Source organism: Pristiophorus japonicus, chromosome 12 (assembly GCF_044704955.1).
Source record: "Pristiophorus japonicus isolate sPriJap1 chromosome 12, sPriJap1.hap1, whole genome shotgun sequence".
Lineage (NCBI taxonomy): Eukaryota > Metazoa > Chordata > Chondrichthyes > Pristiophoridae > Pristiophorus > Pristiophorus japonicus.
In genome coordinates this window covers 203,742,164-203,764,542 of record NC_091988.1, presented here as the reverse complement: position 1 = coordinate 203,764,542, position 22,379 = coordinate 203,742,164, and the positions used below count along the sequence as shown (strand labels likewise).

The following is a 22,379-nucleotide window of genomic DNA, read 5'->3' as shown; positions in this document are numbered from 1 at the left end:
TCTCGCCTGGTCAACATACACCTGCAGACCGGTCGGATATCTCTCATGTAGAGAATGTTTGTGCTTTGTTCGTGTGATGTGCCCCCAGTGCTCCCAACCCAGGTTCGTTCTGACTGTCTCCCAAATGCCACAGCAAACCTCAAGCTGTCGCTGGGTCATTATGCCTCCCTACCAGGCCCAGCACAGGAAGGTCCTGACTAAGCTCCCCATCAGCAGCCCAAACTCTGCCGCAACCCTCAAGCTGTCTGCTAACCAATGCCCACCGTGCTCCAGCCCTTCTCTCCCTGTGGCCTGCAGAGTCAGGCCTGCTCGCTGTCCACAGGGCGGAACGCCTGTTCCGTCCCTCTGCCACATCACCTTCAATATATACACAACTCCTCCACATGTGCCTGTGCCGTGGAAAGTTGCAGACAAAGGTTTTCGAACGGACTGAAACAATGTACCCAGACAAGCGGGTAACTCCCCGGGGTATCGGGCAGCACGGGACATTGGAGGGACGTCATTCCAAACAATAAACCATCGCAATCTGGATATTGTTCGGGGGCAATAAAAGAGAAAATGCAAGAAATACACAATGGGCCCATCAAGTTCTGGGGAGCGAACACCAACGGTTAATGTTTTGGCCGGTGATCCTCCCTGACTGGCCTTCTCTTTATTTTCAGAGTTCCTATTTCAGATTCTCCTGCTGTGTCAGTTTATCTTTTCATCAGCCGTGCCTTCAACCGCCTGGGCGCCAAGCTCTACAATTCATTCCCTAAAACTCTCCACCTCGCTCTCTCCTCCCTTAAGGCCCCCCCTAAAACCTCCCTCTTTGGCCAAGCTTTTGGTCACCTGTTCTAATTGTCTCCTTACATGGCTCGGTGACAAACCTTGTTCGATAATCACTCCTGTGAAGCGCCGTGGGACGTTAATGGCGCTATATAACTGCAAGGTGTTGTTGTTGTCTGCACGGTTTAAGGGTGATGCCAACTCCGCCTGTGCTTATGGTGCAGACTTCCAATGTTCCAGTTCTCTGAGGGCTTTCCTGGAATGACTGCATTGAGGGCTGATTGGGTTTGTCAATCCACAATGAACATCGGGGGAGTGAGTGATAGGGTGCCTTAGACTATCCCTGGAAAGTCTCCCGATGTATCTGGGAGGGTGCAGGCTCCATTGTGCTGAGCCCCTGACTCTGCAGCTCCTGATTGTGCTGCTCCGTCACCCCGCTGGAGCCGGCAGTTGCGACTATGCTCTGCACCATTGGGAAGCCAAGTGCGTTGGCAAGAGGCTGTACCAATTGCCTTAACAAAGTGACTCCTGCCAACGCACCTGTCCGCAGTAGTCAGACGGAATGCTGGGAGATCAAAGGGTCATGACTGTTTATTTGAACAAAGCAGTCTTTACCACTCTTAGAGGACAAGCCATCAAGAACCCGAGATAGATTGTTAGAGAAATATATATATATATATATAAATATCTCACACCTTATTCGGACCTATGTGAGACCCCTTAGTTAGGAACACAGGAACAAGAGGGAGACATTTGTGCCATTCGAGCCTGTGTGCCATTCAATCAGATCAGGGCTGATCTGTACCTCAGCTCCATTTACCAGCCTTTGCCCCACATCCTTCGATACCCCTTACCCAACAATAATCTATCGATCTCAGTTTTGAAATTTCGAATTGACCCCCAGCATCCAAAGCCTTTTTGGGGAGAGAGTTCCAGATTCCCAGCACCCTTTGTGTGAAGAAGTGCTTCCTGACATCACCCTGAACAGCCGGGCTCTAATGTTAAGGTTCTGCCCCTTGTTCTGGACTCCCCCCACCAGAGGGAATAGTTTCTCTCGATCTCCCTAATCAACTGCTTTAATCATTTTAAACACTTCAGAGATTGTGAGAGCTATGGATCCTCTCTCGCTGGGAGGTCTCGGGGTGCAATGTGGCTGGGTGAGGTGAACTCTCTGATACACGTGTTACTCAGTTGAATAAAAGGCGGGGGAGGGGGTGCTGGTCTTGGCAAACCAAGGTTGTATAAGAGGGTGTTTTCACACATCCTCTAGAGGTGTTCTTTGCTTTTCTACCTAGTTCTCAGTTTGTCTTTTGTGGTCCGTACCGGTTTGTGTAGAAGAATGTGTCTCTGTAACAGGCACTGGTGCATCTCTGACAGGGAGCTGCCCGACTGTGTGGCTCTCCTGTCCAGTGTGGTCCTTAAATGTGCCAGCGCTCTGAGATCACGGGAGGTTAGTCTGGATACCATGTCCAGTGCGTAAGGTAGTATCCAGGAGCAGGGAGAATTGACTAATGGCTCTTCAAACGTGGGTCATCGATCTCACATCGCACAAACTGACACCCTCGTCACTGGGGGAGGGAAAGCAATACAGTCAACAACGCAGCTCATGAGGACAAGGTCCTGGCAGTTCTGGAAACCCTGCCAACTACCAGCATAGACTCCAATCCATCCGACAGACTGGTTACCTGATGCTCTTCACCTGTCCGCTATCTCAGGGATAGCGGCCCTGGCCTGCAAGGACCTTCGAGGTACAGCGTGTGCTGGAGAGCAACGGCTGTGAAGAGGGCGGCTGGATTGGACATCACCATAACCCAGGTCGGTGATTGCAGCGTTTGCAGGTACAGCAGGAGCAGCGAGGTTGGGGCGAAGGAGCGGCGAGAGATCGTGGTGCGATGTGATCGGGGCCCAGGAGAGGCAAGGGCCCAAGGGCAGCAGGGGCCCTCCCAATGCAAGCGCTCTACTCGGAATTCCTTCACAGCAAACAAGCCAAAGATAGGCAGAGGAAACTTTTCAAGGACACCCTCAAAGCCTCCTTGATAAAGTGCAACATCCCCACTGACACATGGGAGTCCCTGGCCCAGGACCGCCCTAAGTGGAGGAAGTGCATCCGGGAGGGCGCTGAGCACCTCGAGTCTCATCGCCGAGAGCATGCAGAAACCAAGCGCAGGCAGTGGAAGGAGCGTGCGGCAAACCAGACCCCCCACCCACCCTTTCCTTCAACCACTGTCTGTCCCACCCTCCCCTTCCCACCTGTGACAGGGACTGTGGTTCTCGTTTTGGACTGTTCAGTCACCTAAGGATTCATTTTTAGAGTGGAAGCAAGTCTTCCTCGATTCCGAGGGACTGCCTATGATGATGAGGCCTGTGCAGCAGAGCTGGTCTCCAGACGTCCTGGTTAATCCTTGCCACTGGACCAAGACCTAGCTCTGTCAAGCCCGTGTGGTGGCTGGTGTGCAACAGCCTCACACGTTAAAAAAATCCACGCACAGGCATCTTCCACCCTTCAGGATGTAGTTCGGGATCGGAATATCAGGTCCTTCATTGAAACACCTGCGAACTCATCCCTTTTTGGCGTGGAAGCAAGTCATCCTCGCTTCGAGGGACTGCCTATGATATCTCAGGAGTCCAATCCGAAATTAATCTCACCAATTTATAGTAAACTCAGGCACAGATTTCAACTATAAGTCGATAATCAGCAAACCAGTTGATGCTGAGTTAGCATGTTACAATTGAATTGCCTGTATAACCTCTGTATTTCATTGTGTTGGTAAACCCTAACAGGGGAGTTCTCCCCGGTGTCCTGGGGCCAATATATATCTCTCACTCAGCATCACTAAAACAGATTATCTGGTCATTATCACATTGCTGCTTGTGGGAGCTTGCTGTGCGCATATTGGCATTTCCTACATTACAACAGTGACTACACTTTAAAAGTATTTCATTGGCTGTAAAGCACTTTGGGACATCCTGCGATCATGCTATAGATTATACAAGTTATTTCTTTCCTATCTACTAATTATATGCATATTCAATATTTAAGTTTAGGTAATGCTAATCATGATTCATAAGAACATAAGAACATAAGAATTAGGAACAGGAGTAGGCCATCTAGCCCCTCGAGCCTGCTCCGCCATTCAACAAGATCATGGCTGATCTGTCCGTGGACTCAGCTCCACTTACCCGCCCGCTCCCCATAACCCTTAATTCCCTTATTGCTTAAAAATCTATCTATCTGTGACTTGAATACATTCAATGAGCTAGCCTCAACTGCTTCCCTGGGCAGAGAATTCCACAGATCCACAACCCTCTGGGAGAAGAAATTCCTTCTCAACTCGGTTTTAAATTGGCTCCCCTGTATTTTGAGGCTGTGCCCCCTAGTTCTAGTCTCCCCGACCAGTGGAAACAACCTCTCTGCCTCGATCTTGTCTATCTCGTTCATTATTTTAAATGTTTCTATAAGATCACCCCTCATCCTTCTGAACTCCAACGAGTAAAGACCCAGTCTACTCAATCTATCATCATAAGGTAACCCCCTCATCTCCGGAATCAGCCTAGTGAATCGTCTCTGTACCCCCTCCAAAGCTAGTATATCCTTCCTTAAGTAAGGTGACCAAAACTGCACGCAGTACTCCAGGTGCGGCCTCACCAATACCCTGTACAGTTGCAGCAGGACCTCCCTGCTTTTGTACTCCATCCCTCTCGCAATAAAGGCCAAATTCCATTCGCCTTCCTGATTACCTGCTGCACCTGCAAACTAATTTGTTGGGATTCATGCACAAGGACCCCCAGGTCCCTCTGCACCTGTGGAAATGTATTTTTATCTAAGCTGATACCATACGGTATTTGTGTGCCCTTTGCAATATATATATATCAAAATGGAGTCCTGGTCTTTCCAGAACTTTCTGCATTTTAGCAGTCGGCTTGCATAAACAGCTAAACCTGGTTTGAGATGGCTGATGGCCATCAGACAGCTAGGAGACAAGTCATGCTGAGACAAGTACCCCCCCCCTCCCCCCATGGTGCTCTCCTATTGTCTACATGACACCAGTTCCATGTCACCCCACCCTTTCCTATGTACTCAAACCACCAGCCACTATCTCTTGTAGAGACCTCATCCTTTTGATGTAAACGATAAACTGACCAGGAAATTGAACAATCCTGACACAATACAAGACAGCCCATTACCACACTCTCATGGAGTAATGGCCGGTTGGCCAACTGATAACCCTGACAAAAGGAAATATCTGGAAACCATGTCAGAACAAGGATATAGTAATTAATTCTATCTGTATTCACTGACTGCGAGACAGAGCAATACACAGGGAGAGGCCATAACTTGGGTTTTACTGTATAAATATCTCATTAAACTGTACCATTGCGGAGGTGTTCACTTAGCCCTTGACTGAGTGTGACCTGCCCCTTGCTAGCAAGCGAATTAAAAAAACTTCTGCCGGAGCTGTAAGTGTCGGAGTCATTCTTTTCGGAGGTCGAGATTTCGACACACCGCAGCATGTTGTAATTTCTCCCCATTCAAATAATATTCCCTTTAACTTTTATTTTTTCCAAGGTGGATGACCTCACATTTTCCAACATTGTATTCCATCTGCCAAACCTTAGCTCATTCGCTTAACCTATCTAAATCTCTTTGCAGCCTCTCTCTGTCCTCTACACAACCCGTTTCCCCACTAATCTTTGTGTCATCTGCAAATTTTGTTACACTACACTCTGTCCCCTCTTCCAGGTCATCTATGTATATTGTAAACAGTTGTGGTCCCAGCACCGATCCCTGTGGCACACCACGAACCACCGATTTCCAACCCGAAAAGGACCCATTTATCCCGACTCTCTGCTATCTGTTCGCCAGCCAATTCTCTATCCATGCTAATACATTTCCTCTGACTCCGTATACCTTTATCTTCTGCAGTAACCTTTTGTGTGGCACCTTATCGAATGCCTTTTGGAAATCTAAATACACCACATCCATCGGTACACCTCTATCCACCATGCTCGTTATATCCTCAAAGAATTCCAGTAAATTAGTTAAACATGATTTCCCCTTCATGAATCCATGCTGCGTCTGCTTGATTGCACTATTCCTATCTAGATCTGAAGTTGATAATTATATTGTCTGACTTGTCTGCCTTTTTTTTATGATTTGGCAAGAACGGGTTCATTAATTCAATCAGCAGCTGAACGTGCGCATCCTAATTGGTTGGTAGGTCAGCACGACCACAATCCAAACTGGTGATGTAAGGCTGTTCATGGAGGAAAATTTGGGCGGCTCTCACTCCTGGACATAAGCTGGGTGGTTAGCACAAGGTAGTCCTTTTGGGGAGGAGTTAGGGTGGGGGGGTCAAAGAGTTAGGATGGGGGGGTCAAGCAGTTAGGATGGGGGGGGTGAAGGAGTTAAGATGTGGAGGTTAAGGAGTTAGGGTAAGGGTTAAGGCATTAGGGTGGGGGGGTGAAGGAATGAGGGTGGGGGATCATGGATTGGAATGGGGGGGTTAGGAGTTAGGGTGGGGGGCTCAAGCAGTTAGGGTGGGGGGTCAAGGAGCGATCTGATGCCCGTCCCTGCACCTCGCCCTGGTATCGAAGGCGACTTTCTTGTACGTGTGGGGCATGGGCAGAGATGAATCGAGAGTTTCCGAGGTGTGCTTGTAAGCTACAAGTTATTCCAGTGGCCTTTGGCTGGGGGTGACTGTCCCCTCCCTCAGCTGCTTGCAAAGTTTGGTATGAGATGAGTTTGCAAAGTCTAAATCCAGTTCCTCATCAACGTCAGGCTACAACATAAAACTATCCCTCAGGTGACAATAGGGTAAAGCCACCCAGGAAGGCGACAGCAATGGCTGTGTGCGGAGATGGGAAAAATGTCACGTTGCTGCAGTAAGCATTGTTGGGGGAGAGTAACTCTGTACCTGAACCCATCTGTACCATGACTTAGGAAGGTCTGATTAAGAACATAAAAACCTAAGAATTGGAGCAGGAGTCGGCCATTCGGGTTGCTAGGCTACAGTAGCTATGCAGAAAGGCCATGGAAAGGTCACAGTAATGTTAACAGTAGTTTGCATTCTCTTTCCTTTGGGTGCTTAGGTCCATGAGCCATTTGTGTGGCAATTGCTGTCCTTTGCTCTTTTCCCGAACTCCCAATGGGAATGGCCTTCTGCAATGGGAAGGACGAATGGAGGGGTGCTGTCCACTTACACAAGAATTAGGAGCAGGAGTTGGCCATACGGCCCCTCGAGCCTGCTCTGCCATTCAATACGATCATGGCTGATCTGACCATGGACTCAGCTCCTCTTCCCCGCCCACTCCCCATAACCCTTTATTCCCTTAATGCTCAAAAATCTGTCTATCTCCGTCTTAAATATATTCAATGACCCAGCCCCCACAGCGCTCTGGGGCAGGGAATTCCACAGATTCACGACCCTCTGAGAAGAAATTCCTCCTCATCTCCGTTTTAAATGGGTGGTCCCTTATTCTGAGACTATGCCCCCTGGAACTAATGGGGGAAGGTGCACTTGTAACTGTGCAGGTGCAGACAAGAGGGGAGCGAGCGTTGCTCTCTCTGTCAGGTGGCTATTGCAGGCGGAGGGCCCCCTCTGTCCAGAGGAAGCTGGGCACAGCAGACCCGAAGGCCATCACTGCGCTGTGGGCTGACCACCAGCTGCAGCTGGTCTGCTTTCACTGGCATGCCACGACCAACGGGCTCCGCGTCCCAAGCGCCAACCTCCACCACAAAGCCGCCACCTCCATGCTCAGGCCCCTTCCCTGCCATTGACCTCACGGCACTGCCTCTGCAGGGTCTGGGTGGCTCACCGGGAACGCCCAGCGCCAGGGGGACACCTGCAGCTCTAAGGCCACACGGCAGCGGACATCCTCCAGCGACGGCCGCAGTCAACGCTCCTTAAACCCGCGCAGGCTGAGCTAACGGGCAGAAGGTGCCCTGGACTGGCACCTCCTCACAAGCAGCTTTCACAGCACGGCCGCCCGCCTCCAGATCATCAGACATCAAATAGGGGCTTGGGTAGCTGGCTCACACCGACACACCTCCACTTTAGGTTTACGTGCCCCCATTTTCTGTCCGTCACTCCCGTGCCCCCAGCCCCCGGTTGCTCAAGGATCAAGTTGCTCTCTGAGCCAGGCCAAAGGCTTTCACATACGTTGCCCTCACATTCTGACACACCCCTCTAATTGCCGCCTTCCCTTTAAGTTTAATGCACAAGTCAACTGATGTGGAGAGGGGTGATGGGGAGGGGAGGGGAGGGGAGGGGAGGGGTGTCACGGCCAGTCGGTATCCTATCCTCACCCAATGTCCATCCACTGGCCAGCAATCAGAGGCAGGAACCCTGACAGATTCTGTGCTCTTCCTGTCCCAGTGGTGCTGACGTCCCGTGCCACATTGGTGGAGATGAATTCGCTCAGCACAGCACTGACCGTGGCACTGACTAACCCTGCTTATTTCTGCAGCCACGCCAGTGCACGCCCAGCTTTCAACTGCTTCATTTGGTCACATAGAGCGGTATGATTAGCTGCCCTCTGATTGGCCACTTTGGTCCTGTGACACTTGGGCTATTGTGTAAGAGGGGAGAGTATAAATTTCAGCTCACTGGTGAGAGACCAGTGTTGAGTGGAGAGAGAGATAGTGGAGTGCGCAATGCTGGGACAGTGTGCAGTTTAGCCTCTGTGGCAATTCACCCTGAGAGGGAGCAGGGTCGAGAGGTGTAGCTGGACGAGAATGAAATCTGAGGTGGGTAAGGTTCTAAACCTTGTGTTTGGGGTTATTAAACATTGAAGAAAAAACAGTTAAGTGTGGTACGGAGGGAGAACAGAAACGGTGAGATGTGGTAATTGTGCGGTGATAGTGCTGTTAAGTGTGATAATTGTGTGATAATTGTGTGATAATAAGAACATAAGAAATAGAAGCAAGAGTTGGCCATTTGGCCCCTCGAGCCTGCTCCGCCATTCAATATGATCATGGCTGATCTGATCGTGGACTCAGCTCCACTTCCCTGCCTGCTCTCCATAATCCTTTACTCCCTTATCGCTCAAAAATCTGTCTATCTCCGCCTTAAATATATTCAATGTCCCAGCCTCCACAGCTCTCTGGGGCAGAGAATTCCACAGATTTACAACCCTCTGAGAGAAGAAATTCCTCCTCATCTCAATTCTAAATGGGCGACCACTTATTCTTAAACTATGACCCCTAGTTCTAGATTCCCCCATGAGTGGAAACATCCTCTCTGCATCCACCTTGTCGAGCCCCTCAGTATCTTACATGTTTCAATAAGATCACCTCTCAATCTTCTAAACTCCAAGAGTATAGGCCCAATCTGCTCAACCTATCTTCATAAGTCAATCCCTTCATCTTCGGAATCAACCGAGTGAACCTTCATTGAGCTGTTTCCAATGCAAGTATATCCTTCCTGAAATAAGGAAACCAAAACTGTACGCAGTACTCGAGGTCTGGCTTCACCAATACCCTGTACAGTTGTAGCAGGACTTCTCTGCTTTTATACTCTATCCCCCTTGCAATCAAGGCCAACATTCCATTTACCTTCCTGATCACTTGCTGTACCTGTGTATTAACTTTTTGTGTTTCATGCACAAGGACCCCCAGGTCCCTCTGTACTGCAGCACTTTGCAATTTTTCTCCATTTAAATAATAATTTGCTTTTTTATTTTTCCTACCAAAGTGGATAATCTCACATTATGCTCCATCTGCTAAATTTTTGCCCACTCACTTAGCCTGTCTATATCCCTTTGCAGATTTTTTATGTCCTCCTCACAATTTGCTTTCCCACCCATCTTTGTATCCTCAGCAAACTTGGCTACACTACATTCGGTCCTTCATCCAAGTCATTAATATAGATTGCAAATAGTTGAGGACCCAGCACCGATCCCTGCGACACCCCACTAGTTAATGTTTGCCAACCGGAAAATTACCCATTTAGCCCGATTCTCTGTTTTTTGTTAGTTAGCCAATCCGCTATCAATGCTGGTATATATCCAAGCTGTAGCTTATGGTCTACAGGGCAGTAGTGATACCCGCCCTCCTGTAGGGCTCAGAGATGTGGGGCGTATACAACAGACACCTCAAAACGTTGGAAAAATACCACCAACGCTGCCCCCACAAGATCCTGCAAATCCACTGGGAGGATAGACGCACCAACATCAATGTTCTCGCTCAGTCCAACATCAAAGTACTGACCACACTCGATCAGCTCCGTTGGGCGGGCCACATCGTCCACATGCCCAACATGAGACTCCCAAAGCAAGCGCTCTAAGCTTCGACACGGCAAGCAAGCCCCAGGTGGGCAGAGGAAACGCTTCAAGGACGCCCTCAAAGTCTCCCTGATAAAGTGCAACATCCCCACCGACACCTGGGAGTCCCTGGCCCAAGACCGCCCAAAGTGGAGGAAGAGCATCTGGGAGGGCGCTGAGCACCTCGAGTCTCATCGCCGAGAGCATGCAGAAACCAAGCGTAGACAGCAGAAATTGCGTGCGGCAAACCAGACTCCCCACCCATCCTTTCCTTCAACCACTGTCTGTCCTACCTGTGACAGAGACTGTAATTCCCATATTGGACTGTTCAGTCACATGAGAACTCACTTTTAGAGTGGAAGCAAGTCTTCCTCAACTCTGAGGGACTGCCTATGATGATGATGATTACCCCCAACCCCGTGAGCTTTTATCTTGTGCAATAACCTTTTATGTGGCACCTTATCGAATACCTTCTGGAAATCCAAATAGACCACATCCACTGGTTTCCCCTTATCCACCCTACTCATTACATCCTCAAAGAACTCCAGTAAATTTGTCAAACATGATTTCCCTTTCATAAAACCTTTCATAAATGCTTGACTGTATTATGTTTTTCTAAATGTCCCGCTACTGCTTCCTTAATAATGGACTCCAGCATTATCCCAACAACAGATGTAAGGCTAACTGGTCTATAGTTTCCTGCTTTCTGTATCCCTCCTTAAATAGGGAGTTTTCCAATCCACTGGGACCTCTCCAGAATCCAGGGAATTTTGGTAGATTACAACCAATGCATCCACTATCTCTGTAGCCACTTCTTTTAAGACTCTAGGATGCAGGCCATCATGTCCAGGGGTCTTGTCCACCTTTAGTCCCATTATTTTACCGAGAACTTTTTCTTTTAGTGATAGTGTTTGTAATAAGTTCCCCCTCCCTATAGCCCCTTGATTGCCCACTATTGGGATGTTTTTAGTGTCTTCTACCATGAAGACCGATACAAAATATTTGTTCAACATCTCTGCCATTTCCCTGTTCCCTATTATTAATTCCCCGGTCTCATCCTCCAAGGGACCAACGTTTACTTTAGCTACTCTCTTCCTTTTTGTGTACCTGTAGAAACTCTTACTGTCTGTTTTTAGATTTCTTGCTAGTTTACTCTCATAATCCATCTTCTCTCTATTATTATTTTAGTCGTCCTTTGCTGATTTTTAAAATTTCCCAATCCTCTGGCCTCCCACTAGTCTGGGCAACATTGTATGTCCTTGTTTTTAATTTGATACCATCCTTTATTTCCTTAGTAAGCCACGGATGCTTCTCCCTTCTCTCAAAGTCTTTCCTTCTCATTGCGAGTTATGAAATATCGCCTTAAATGTTTGCCTTTGCTCATCAACCGTCCCATACTTTAATCTATTTTCCCAGTCCACTTTAGCCAACTCGGCCTTCATATCTTTGCAATCTCCTTTATTTAAGATCAGGACACTGGTTTGAGACCCAACTTTCTCTCCCTCCAACTTAATTTGAAATTCAACCATGCTATGATCACTCTTTCCTAGAGGATCCTTTACTAGGAGATTGTTTATTAATCCTCTCTCATTACACAGCACCAGATCTAAGATAGTCTGCTCCCTGGTTGGTTCCACAACATATTGTTCATGGAAACTATCCCGGATACACTGTATGAACTCTTCCTCAAGGCTACTCTGGCCAATTTGATTTGTCCAATCAATATGAAGATTAAAATCGCCCACGATTTCAAAATTCTCATCCTTGTTTACAAATCACTCCATGGCCTTGCCCCTCCCTATCTCTAATCTTTTTCAGCCTCACAATCCCACAAGATGCCTGTGCTCTTCTAATTCTGGTCTCTTGAACATCCCTCATTATGACTGTTCAACTTTCAGTGGCCATGTCTTCTGTTGCCTGGGCCCTAAGCTCCGGAACTCCCTCCCTAAGCCTCTCCGCCTCTCTACCCCTCTTTCGTCCTTTAAGACGCTCATTAAAACCTACCTCTTTAAACAAGCTTTTAATCATCTGCCTTAATTTCTTCTGTGACTCGGTGTCAAATTTATCTGTTTGTCTGTAACTGACACGGGACTCCCAAAGCGAGCGCTCTACTCGGTACTCATCCACGACAAACGAGCCAAAGGTGGGCAGAGGAAACGTTACAGGGACACCCTCAAAGCCTCCCTGATAAAGTGCAACATCTCCACTGACACCTGGGAGTCCATGGCCAAAGACCGCCCAAAGAAGTGCATCCGGGAGGGCGCTGAGCACCTCGAGTCTCATCGCCGCGAGCATGCAGAAACCAAGCGCAGGCAGCGGAAGGAGCATGCGGCAAACCAGACTCCCCACCCACCCTTTCCCTCAATGACTATCTGTCCCACCTGTGACAGAGACTGTGGTTCTCGTATTGGACTGTTTAGCCACCTAAGGACTCACGCTAAGAGTGGAAACAAGTCTTCCTCAATCCCGAGGGACTGCCTATGATGATGATGTGAAGTGGGTTGGGACACTTACTATGTTAAAGGCGCTATATAAATAAAAGTTATTATTATGATGATTATTGCCGTACCTTTCTTACAGCTTCAATTGTGTGATAATGTTGTGAAAATTATGCGATGATTGTGTGGTAATTGTGCAACAGTCATCGGCACTCAACTGTAATTTTAACCCTGTTTTCTGGCCTGAGTTCCCCGCCAAGTGAAGACAAGGGGGTGGGGGGGGGGAAGAGATTCGGGCCTCTCACAGGGCACTTGTCAGAACAGCACAAGTGTACGGTGCAAGAGGAAATGTAGCCACGAGGGCAGGAAGTGGGTTGACAGACAGGAAACAGGGCTTTTGGAGAAGTGACACAGCAGCCGTTCTGTATCACACAGATCACTCGGGTAAGACCCTGGGGTCAGGCCCAGGGTCTGGGATCAGGCCCAGGGGTCAGGCTCAGGGTCAGGGGTCACGCTCAGGGTCTGGGGTCACGCTCAGGGTCTGGGGGGGTCACGCTCAGGGTCTGGGGTCACGCTCAGGGTCTGGGGTCACGCTCAGGGTCTGGGGGGTCACGCTCAGGGTCTGGGGGGTCACGCTCAGGGTCAGGGGTCACGCTCACGGCCAGGGGTCACGCTCACGGTCTGGTGTTAATGTTAGGGCTTACGATTAAAGGTTAGGGTTAGGGTTTGGGAGATCTTGAAATGCATTCAAGAGAACTTTTTTAGTCAGTATGTAGCAAGTCCAACACGAGAGGGGGCGGACTTGGATTTAGTTTTGGGAAATGAAGCTGGGCAGGTTGAACGGGTATTAGTGGGAGAGCACTTGGGTGCCAGTGCCCATAATTCAGTCAGATTCAAGTTGATTATGGATAAGGACAAGAATAGGCCTGGAATAAAAGTTCCGAATTGGGGAAAAGCTAATTTTACTAAGTTGCGTGATTTGGCCATAGTGGACTGGAAACAGCTACTTGTGGGTAAATCAGTGTTGGAACAGTGGGAGGCATTTAAGGAGGAGATCTGGAAGGCTCATGCCAAACATGTGCCCTTAAAGAAAAAGGCTGGACAAAATAATTCTAGAGCCCCCTGGATGTCTAGGGACTTACAGGGGAGGATTAAGAAAAAAAGGGAAGCTTATGTCAGATACCAACGGCTAAATACTATAGAATCTTCAGAGGAATATAGAAAGTTAAGAGGCAAAATTAAAAAGGATATTAGGAATGCTAAGAGAGAGCACGAGAAATTTTTGGCGAGTAAAATTAAGGAAAACCCTAAGATGTTCTATCAATATATTAAGAGTAAGAGGGTAACTAAAGAAAGGGTAGGGCCTATTAGAGACCATGAGGGTAATCTTTGTGTGGAGGTGGAAGATGTTGGGGGGGTTCTTAACAAATACTTTGCATCTGTTTTCATAAAGGAAAGGGGCAATGCAGATACTGCTATCGAGGAGGAGTGTGATATTCTGGATAACATAAATATAGTGAGAGAGGAGGTATTAAGAGGTTTAGCAGCTTTGAAAGTAGATAAATCCCCAGACCCGGATGAAATGCATTCCAGGCTGTTGAGCGAAGTAAAAGAGGAAATAGCAGAGGCCTTGACCATCATTTTCCAGTCCTCTTTGGATCTGGGCATGGTGCCGGAGGATTGGAGGATTGCTAATGTGGTACCCTTGTTTAAGAAGGGAGAAAGGGATAGGCCGAGTAATTACAGGCCTGTCAGCCTAACCTCAGTGGTGGGAAAATTATTGGAAAAAAATCCTGAAAGACAGGATAAATCTACATTTGGAAAGACAAGGATTAATTAGGGACAGTCAGCACGGATTTGTTAAGGGAAGATCGTGATTGATTAACCTGATTGAATGTTTTGAGGAGATAACCAAGAGGGTCAATGAGGGTAATGCGTCCGATGTAGTATATATGGACTTTAGCAAAGCTTTTGATAAGGTCCCACATGGTAGACAGGTCATGAAGGTTAAAGCCCATGGGATGCAGGGCAAAGTGGCAAGTTGGATCCAAAATTGGCTTGGAGATAGAAAGCAAAGGGTAATGATTGATGGATGTTTTTGTGACTGGAAGGATGTTTCCAGTGGGGTTCCGCAGGGCTCAGTACTGGGACCCTTGCTTATTGTGGTATATATCAACGATTTAGATTTGAATATAGAGAGTATGATTAAGAAGTTTGCAGTTGACACTAAAATTGACTGTGTGGTTGATAATGAAGAGGAAAGTCATGGGCTGCAGGAGGATATCAATCTACTGGTCAGGTGGGCAGAGCAGTGGCAAATGGAATTTAATTGAGAGAAGTGTGAGGTGATGCACTTTGGGAGGGCTAATAAGGAAAGAGTATACACATTAAGCAGTAGGCCACTTAATAGTGTAGATGAACAAAGGAACCTTGGAGTGTTTGTCCACAGATACCTGAAAGTAGCAGGCCAGGTGGATAAGGTGGTTAAGAAGGCATATGAAATGCTTACCTTTATTGGCTGAGGCATAGAATATAAGAGCAGGGAGGTTATGCTTAAATTGTATAATACTTTGGTTAGGCCACAGTTGGAGTACTGCGTGCAGTTCTGGTCGCCGTATTATAGGAAGGATGTGATAGCACTAGAGAGGGTGCAGAGGAGATTTACTAGAAACATAGAAACATAGAAACTAGGTGCAGGAGTGGGCCATTCGGCCCTTCGAGCCTGCACAGCCATTCAATGAGTTCATGACTGAACATGCAACTGCAGTACCCCATTCCTGCTTTCTCGCCATACCCCTTGATCCCCCGAGTAGTAAGGACTTCATCTAACTCCTTTTTGAATATATTTAGTGAATTGGCCTCAACAACTTTCTGTGGTAGAGAATTCCACAGGTTCACCACTCTCTGGGTGAAGAAGTTTCTCCTCATCTCGGTCCTAAATGGCTTACCCCTTACCCTTAGACTGTGTCCCCTGGTTCTGGACTTCCCCAACATTGGGAACATTCTTCCTGCATCTAACCTGTCTAAACCCATCAGAATTGTAAACGTTTCTATGAGGTCCCCTCTCATTCTTCTGAACTCCAGTGAATACAAGCCCAGTTGATCCAGTCTTTCTTGATATGTCAGTCCCACCATCCCGGGAATCAGTCTGGTGAATCTTCGCTGCACTCCCTCAACAGCAAGAATGTCCTTCCTCAGGTTAGGAGACCAAAACTGTACACAATACTCCAGGTGTGGCCTCACCAAGGCCCTGTACAACTGTAGCAACACCTCCCTGCCCCTGTACTCAAATCCCCTCGCTGTGAAGGCCAACATGCCATTTGCTTTCTTAACCGCCTGCTGTACCTGCATGCCAACCTTCAATGACTGATGTACCATGACACCCAGGTCTCGTTGCACCTCCCCTTTTCCTAATCTGTCACCATTCAGATAATAGTCTGTCTCTCTGTTTTTACCACCAAAGTGGATAACCTCACATTTATCCACATTATACTTCATCTGCCATGCATTTTCCCACTCACCTAACCTATCCAAGTCGCTCTGCAGCCTCATAGCATCCTCCTCGCAGCTCACACTGCCACCCAACTTAGTGTCATCTGCAAATTTGGAGATACTACATTTAATCCCCTCGTCTAAATCATTAATGTACAGTGTAAACAGCTGGGACCCTAGCACAGAACCTTGCGGTACCCCACTAGTCACTGCCTGCCATTCTGAAAAGTCCCCATTTACTCCTACTCTTTGCTTCCTGTCTGACAACCAGTTCTCAATCCACGTCAGCACACTACCCCCAATCCCATGTGCTTTAACTTTGCACATTAATGTCAGGCTGACCGTTCTATAATTCCCTGTTATCTCTCTCCCTCCTTTTTTAAAAAGTAGGGTTACATTGGCTACCCTCCACTCGATAGGAACTGATCCAGAGTCAATGGAATGTTGGAAAATGACTGTCAATGCATCCACTATTTCCAAGGCCACCTCCTTAAGTACTCTGGGATGCAGTCCATCAGGCCCTGGGGATTTATCGGCCTTCAATCCCATCAATTTCCCCAACACAATTTCCCGACTAATAAGGATTTCCCTCAGTTCCTCCTCCTTACTAGACCCTCCGACCCCTTTTATATCCGGAAGGTTGTTTGTGTCCTCCTTAGTGAATACCGAACCAAAGTACTTGTTCAATTGGTCCGCCATTTCTTTGTTCCCTGTTATGACTTCCCCTGATTCTGACTGCAGGGGACCTACGTTTGTCTTTACTAACCTTTTTCTCTTTACATATCTATAGAAACTTTTGCAATCCGTCTTAATGTTCCCTGCAAGCTTTTTCTCGTACTCCATTTTCCCTGCCCGAATTAAACCCTTTGTCCTCCTCTGCTGAGTTCTAAATTTCTCCCAGTCCCCGGGTTCGCTGCTATTTCTGGCCAATTTGTATGCCACTTCCTTGGCTTTAATACTATCCCTGATTTCCCTTGATAGCCACGGTTGAGCCACCTTCCCTTTTTTATTTTTACGCCAGACAGGAATGTACAATTGTTGTAGTTCATCCATGCGGTCTCTAAATGTCTGTCATTGCCCATCCACAGTCAACCCCTGAAGTATCATTCGCCAATCTATCCTGGCCAATTCACGCCTCATACCTTCAAAGTTACCCTTCTTTAAGTTCTGGACCATGGTCTCTGAATTAACTGTTTCATTCTCCATCCTAATGCAGAATTCCACCATATTATGGTCACTCTTCCCCAAGGGGCCTCGCACAACGAGATTGCTAATTAATCCTCTCTCATTACACAACACCCAGTCTAAGATGGCCTCCCCCGTAGTTGGTTCCTCGACATATTGGTCTAGAAAACCATCCCTTATGCACTCCAGGAAATCCTCCTCCACCGTATTGCTTCCAGTTTGGTTAGCCCAATCTATGTGCATATTAAAGTCACCCATTATAACTGCTGCACCTTTATTGCATGCACCCCTAATTTCCTGTTTGATGCCCTCCCCAACATCACTACTGCTGTTTGGAGGTCTGTACACAACTCCCACTAACGTTTTTTGCCCTTTGGTGTTCTGCAGCTCTACCCATATAGATTCCACATCATCCAAGCTAATGTCCTTCCTAACTATTGCATTAATCTCCTCTTTAACCAGCAATGCTACCCCACCTCCTTTTCCTTTTATTCTATCCTTCCTGAATGTTGAATATCCCTGGATGTTGAGTTCCCAGCCCTGATCATCCTGGAGCCATGTCTCTGTAATCCCAATCACATCATATTTGTTAACATCTATTTGCACAGTTAATTCATCCACCTTATTACAGATACACCTTGCATTAAGACACAAAGCCTTCAAGCTTGTTTTTTTAACACCCTTTGTCCTTTTAGAATTTTGCTGTACAGTGGCCCTTTTTGTTCTTTGCCTTGGGTTTCTCTGCCCTCCACTTTTACTCATCTCCTTTCTGTCTTTTGCTTTTGTCTCCTTTTTGTTTCCCTCTATCTCCCTGCATTGGTTCCCATCCCCCTGCCATATTAGTTTAACTCCTCCCCAACAGCACTAGCAAACACTCCCCCTAGGACATTGGTTCCGGTCCTGCCCAGGTGCAGACCGTCCGGTTTGTACTGGTCCCACCTCCCCCAGAACAGGTTCCAATGCCCCAGGAATTTGAATCCTTCCCTGCTGCACCACTGCTCAAGCCACGTATTCATCTGCGCTATCCTGCGATTCCTACTCTGACTAGCACGTGGCACTGGTAGCAATCCCGAGATTACTACTTTTGAGGTCCTACTTTTTAATTTAGCTCCTAGCTCCTTAAATTCATTTCATAGGACCTCATCCCTTTTTTACCTATGTCGTTGGTACCAATGTGCACCACGACAACTGGCTGTTCTCCCTCCCTTTTTAGAATGTCCTGCACCCGCTCCGAAACATCCTTGACCCTTGCACCAGGGAGGCAACATACCATCCTGGAGTCTCGGTTGCGGCCGCTGGAACGCCTATCTATTCCCCTTACAATTGAATCCCCTATCACTATCGCTCTCCCACTCTTTTTCCTGCCCTCCTGTGCAGCAGAGCCAGCCACGGTGCCATGAACTTGGCTGCTGCTGCCCTCCCCTGATGAGTCATCCCCCTCAACAGTACTCAAAGTGGTGTATCTGTTTTGCTGGGGTATGACCGCAGGGGACCCCTGCACTACCTTCCTTGCACTGCTCTTCCTGCCTGTTTTCCATTCCCTATCTGGCTGTGGACCCTTCACCTGCGGTACGACCAACTCACTACACGTGCTACTCACATCATTCTCAGCATCGTGGATGCTCCAGAGTGAATCCACCCTCAGCTCCAACTCCACAACGCGGTCCGTCAGGAGCTGGAGGCGGATACACCTCCCGCACACGTAGTCATCAGGGACACTGGAGTCGTCCCTGAGTTCCCACATGGTACAGGAGGAGCATAACATGTGACCGAGCTCTCCTGCCATGACTTAACCCTTAGATAAGCAACAACAATGCTAAAGTGTACTCACTGTTATAGAAGAGAAAAAAGAAAAACTACTCAGCAATCACCAGCCAATCACTTACCCCCTTGGCTGTGACGTCACATTTTTGTTTCTTTCGACTTCTTTTTTGCCTTCTCCCTGTAGCTGCACAAGTACGCCTCACCAACGAACTCCCGACGCCTCTCCACGCACCTCTCGCCGACATAGAAAATAGGTGCAGGAGTAGGCCATTCGGCCCCTCGAGCCTGCACCGCCATTCAATGAGATCATGGCTGATCATTCCCTCAGTACGCCTTTCCTGCTTTCTCTCCACACTCCTTGATCCCTTTAGCCGTAAGGATCATATCTAACTCCCTCTTGAATATATCCAATGAATTGGCATCAACAACTCTCTGTGGCAGGGAAATCCATAGGTTAACAACTCTCTGAGTGAAGAAGTTTCTCCTCATCTCAGTCCTAAATGGCCTACCCCTTATCCTAAGACTGTGTCCCCTGGTTCTGGACCAACATCAGGAACATTCTTCCCACATCTAACCTGTCCAGTCCCGTCAGAACCTTATACGTTTCTATGAGATCCCCTCTCATCCTTCTAAACTCCAGTGAATAATGGCCCAGTTGATCCAGTCTCTCCTCATATGACAGTCCGGCCATCCCTGGAATCAGTCTGGTGAACCTTCGCTGCACTCCCTCAATAGCAAGAACGTCCTTCCTCAGGTTAGGAGACCAAAACTGAACACAATATTCCAGGTGAGGCCTCACTAAGGCCCTGTACAACTGCAGTAACACCTCCCTGCTCCTATACTCAAATCCCCTCGCTATGAAGGCCAACATACCATTTTCCGCCTTCACCGCCTGCTGTACCTGCATGCAACTTTCAATGACTGATGTACCATGACACCCAGGTCTCGTTGCACCTCCCCTTTTCCTAATCTGCCACCATTCAGATAATATTCTGCCTTCGTGTTTTTGCCCCCAAAATGGATAACCTCACATTTATCCACATTATACTGCATCTGCCATGCATTTGCCCACTCACCTAACCTGTCCAAGTCACCCTGCAGCCTCTTAGCGTCCTCCTCACAGCTCACACTGCCACCCAGTTTAGTGTCATCTGCAAACTTGGAGATATTACACTCAATTCCTTCTTCTAAATCGTTAATGTATATTGTAAAGAGCTGGGATCCCAGCACTGAGCCCTGCGGCACTCCACTAGTCACTGCCTGCCATTCTGAAAAGGACCCGTTTATCCTGACTTTCTGCTTCCTGTCTGCCAACCAGTTCTCTATCCACATCAGTACATTTTCCCCAATACCATGTGCTTTGATTTTTCACACCAATCCCTTGTGCGGGACCTTGTCAAAAGCCTTTTGAAAGTCCAAATACACCACATCCACTGGTTCTCCCTTGTCCACTCTACTAGTTACATCCTCAAAAAATTCCAGAAGATTTGTCAAGCATGATTTCCCTTTCATAAATCCATGCTGACTCGGTCCGATCCTGTCACTGCTTTCCAAATGTGCTGCTATTACATCCTTAATGATTGATTCCAACATTTTCCCCACTACTGATGTCAGTCTATAATTACCCGTTTTCTCTCTCCCTCCTTTTTAAAAAAGTGGTGTTACATTAGCTACCCTCCAGTCATTAGGAACTGATCCAGAGTCGATAGACTGTTGGAAAATGATCACCAATGCATCCACTATTTCTCGGGCCACTTCCTTAATTACTCTGGGATGCAGACTATCAGACCCTGAGGATTTATCGGCCTGCAATCCCATCAATTTCCCGAAAACAATTTCCCACCTAATAAGGATATCCTTCAGTTCCTCCTTCTCACTAGACCCTCGGTCCCCTAGTACATTTGGAAGGTTATTTGCGTCTTCCTTCGTGAAGACAGAACCGAAGTATTTGTTCAATTGGTCTGCCATTTTTTTGTTCCCCATTATAAATTCATCTGAATCCGACTGCAAGGGACCTCCGTTTGTCTTCATAAGAACATAAGAACATAAGAATTAGGAACAGGAGTAGGCCATCTAGCCCCTCGAGGCTGCTCCGCCATTCAACAAGATCATGGCTGATCTGGCCGTGGACTCAACTCCACTTACCCGCCCGCTCCCCATAACCCTTAATTCCCTTATTGGTTAAAAATCTATCTATCTATGATTTGAATACATTCAATGAGCTAGCCTCAACTGCTTTCTTGGGCAGAGAATTCCACAGATTCACAACCCTCTGGGAGAAGAAATTCCTCTCAACTCGGTTTTAAATTGGCTTCCTCGTATTTTGAGGCTGTGCCCCCTAGTTCTAGTCTCCCCGACCAGTGGAAACAACCTCTCTGCCTCTATCTTGTCTATCCCTTTCATTATTTTAAATGTTTCTATAAGATCCCCCCTCATCCTTCTGAACTCCAACGAGTAAAGACCCAGTCTACTCAATCTATCATCATAAGTGTTGTAGAGAGTCGAAAGATATATATAGACTTAGGCATTAGGCACCTGCTGGATATTTAGAACTCACATAAGCTTAAGTGGCCACACATAAAATGGCTGCCCAGGCATGATGGGAAATCAGGTAGTCAAGCTGTGAACTGTTGAATGTTCAATGACCGAGCAATAACCCTGTGAGGCCCACTATAGGAATGCCTTGGATGCAGGATAAGAATAATGAGGAGAGAACCCATCTCCCATATTCAAGGCCATAAACCAATTAATTCCCCAGGAAGAAAGAGATAAGAGAACCCATCTCCTGTAAACAAGGTTAGAAACCAATTATTTCTCCAAGAAGAAAGAACTAGTGAGAGAACCTATATCAATCAGCCCAAGCTGACAAAAGACGAACACATGGTTCCTGAGACATAAGGGGAATTCTATTGGGTTAAAATAACCTATATGTAATCTATAATCATTGTGATTGGCTTGTGTCCAGCCGTGATGGGCTGTGTAGCTGTAGTAAACTGTTTTGTAACTGTTGTGAAACATATAAAGGTGCATGTAATCCTTTGTTCTGTGAAGAGAAACCTGGATACGGTCCTGAGTTTTTCCTTCCCGCTGAGCGTAATAAAAGCTGCTTCAGCATTGGAACCGACTCTGAGTGTTGAGTGATTCTTCTAAGAAAACACTAACGCTAACAGTGGCGTAGTCGACGGGATTTCCCGGAGTCGCTGGACGCCCTTGGAAAAAACCCGGGTGAGTATAAAAAACAATTTTTAAGTATAAAGGGTGCGGAAGGTGGAAGCTGGTTGATCGACATGAGGAGACGGTCTAATATCTCAAACGCCTAGCCTGAGCCTGAATTAAGAGGACTTTTGTCCCACGTGACGGCCAGGAACCAAGTAGGCGTAGGGAACACACTTAGACCGTGGGATCGTGATACCGAGAGACATCTTCCGGACCCAGTAGTGAAATTTGAAATACCCCGGGGTAGAACCAAGC

At 47.4% G+C, this 22,379-nt stretch overlaps 1 protein-coding gene across 4 annotated transcripts in view; it reads right to left on the bottom strand.

Annotated features, from left to right (window-relative positions):
• The window catches only part of LOC139277669 (DENN domain-containing protein 3-like), a 202,348-nt gene that overhangs the window by 135,174 nt on the left and 44,795 nt on the right, over positions 1-22,379 (bottom strand). The window contains exon 1 of one of the 4 annotated variants that reach the window (XM_070896462.1): positions 19,031-19,081. The exons of the other annotated variants lie outside the window; for them this stretch is intronic. The gene's annotated coding sequence lies outside the window, so the exon portion shown is untranslated. Of the gene's footprint in view, positions 1-19,030; positions 19,082-22,379 lie in introns of those variants that run through there. 4 annotated transcript variants of the gene reach the window in all.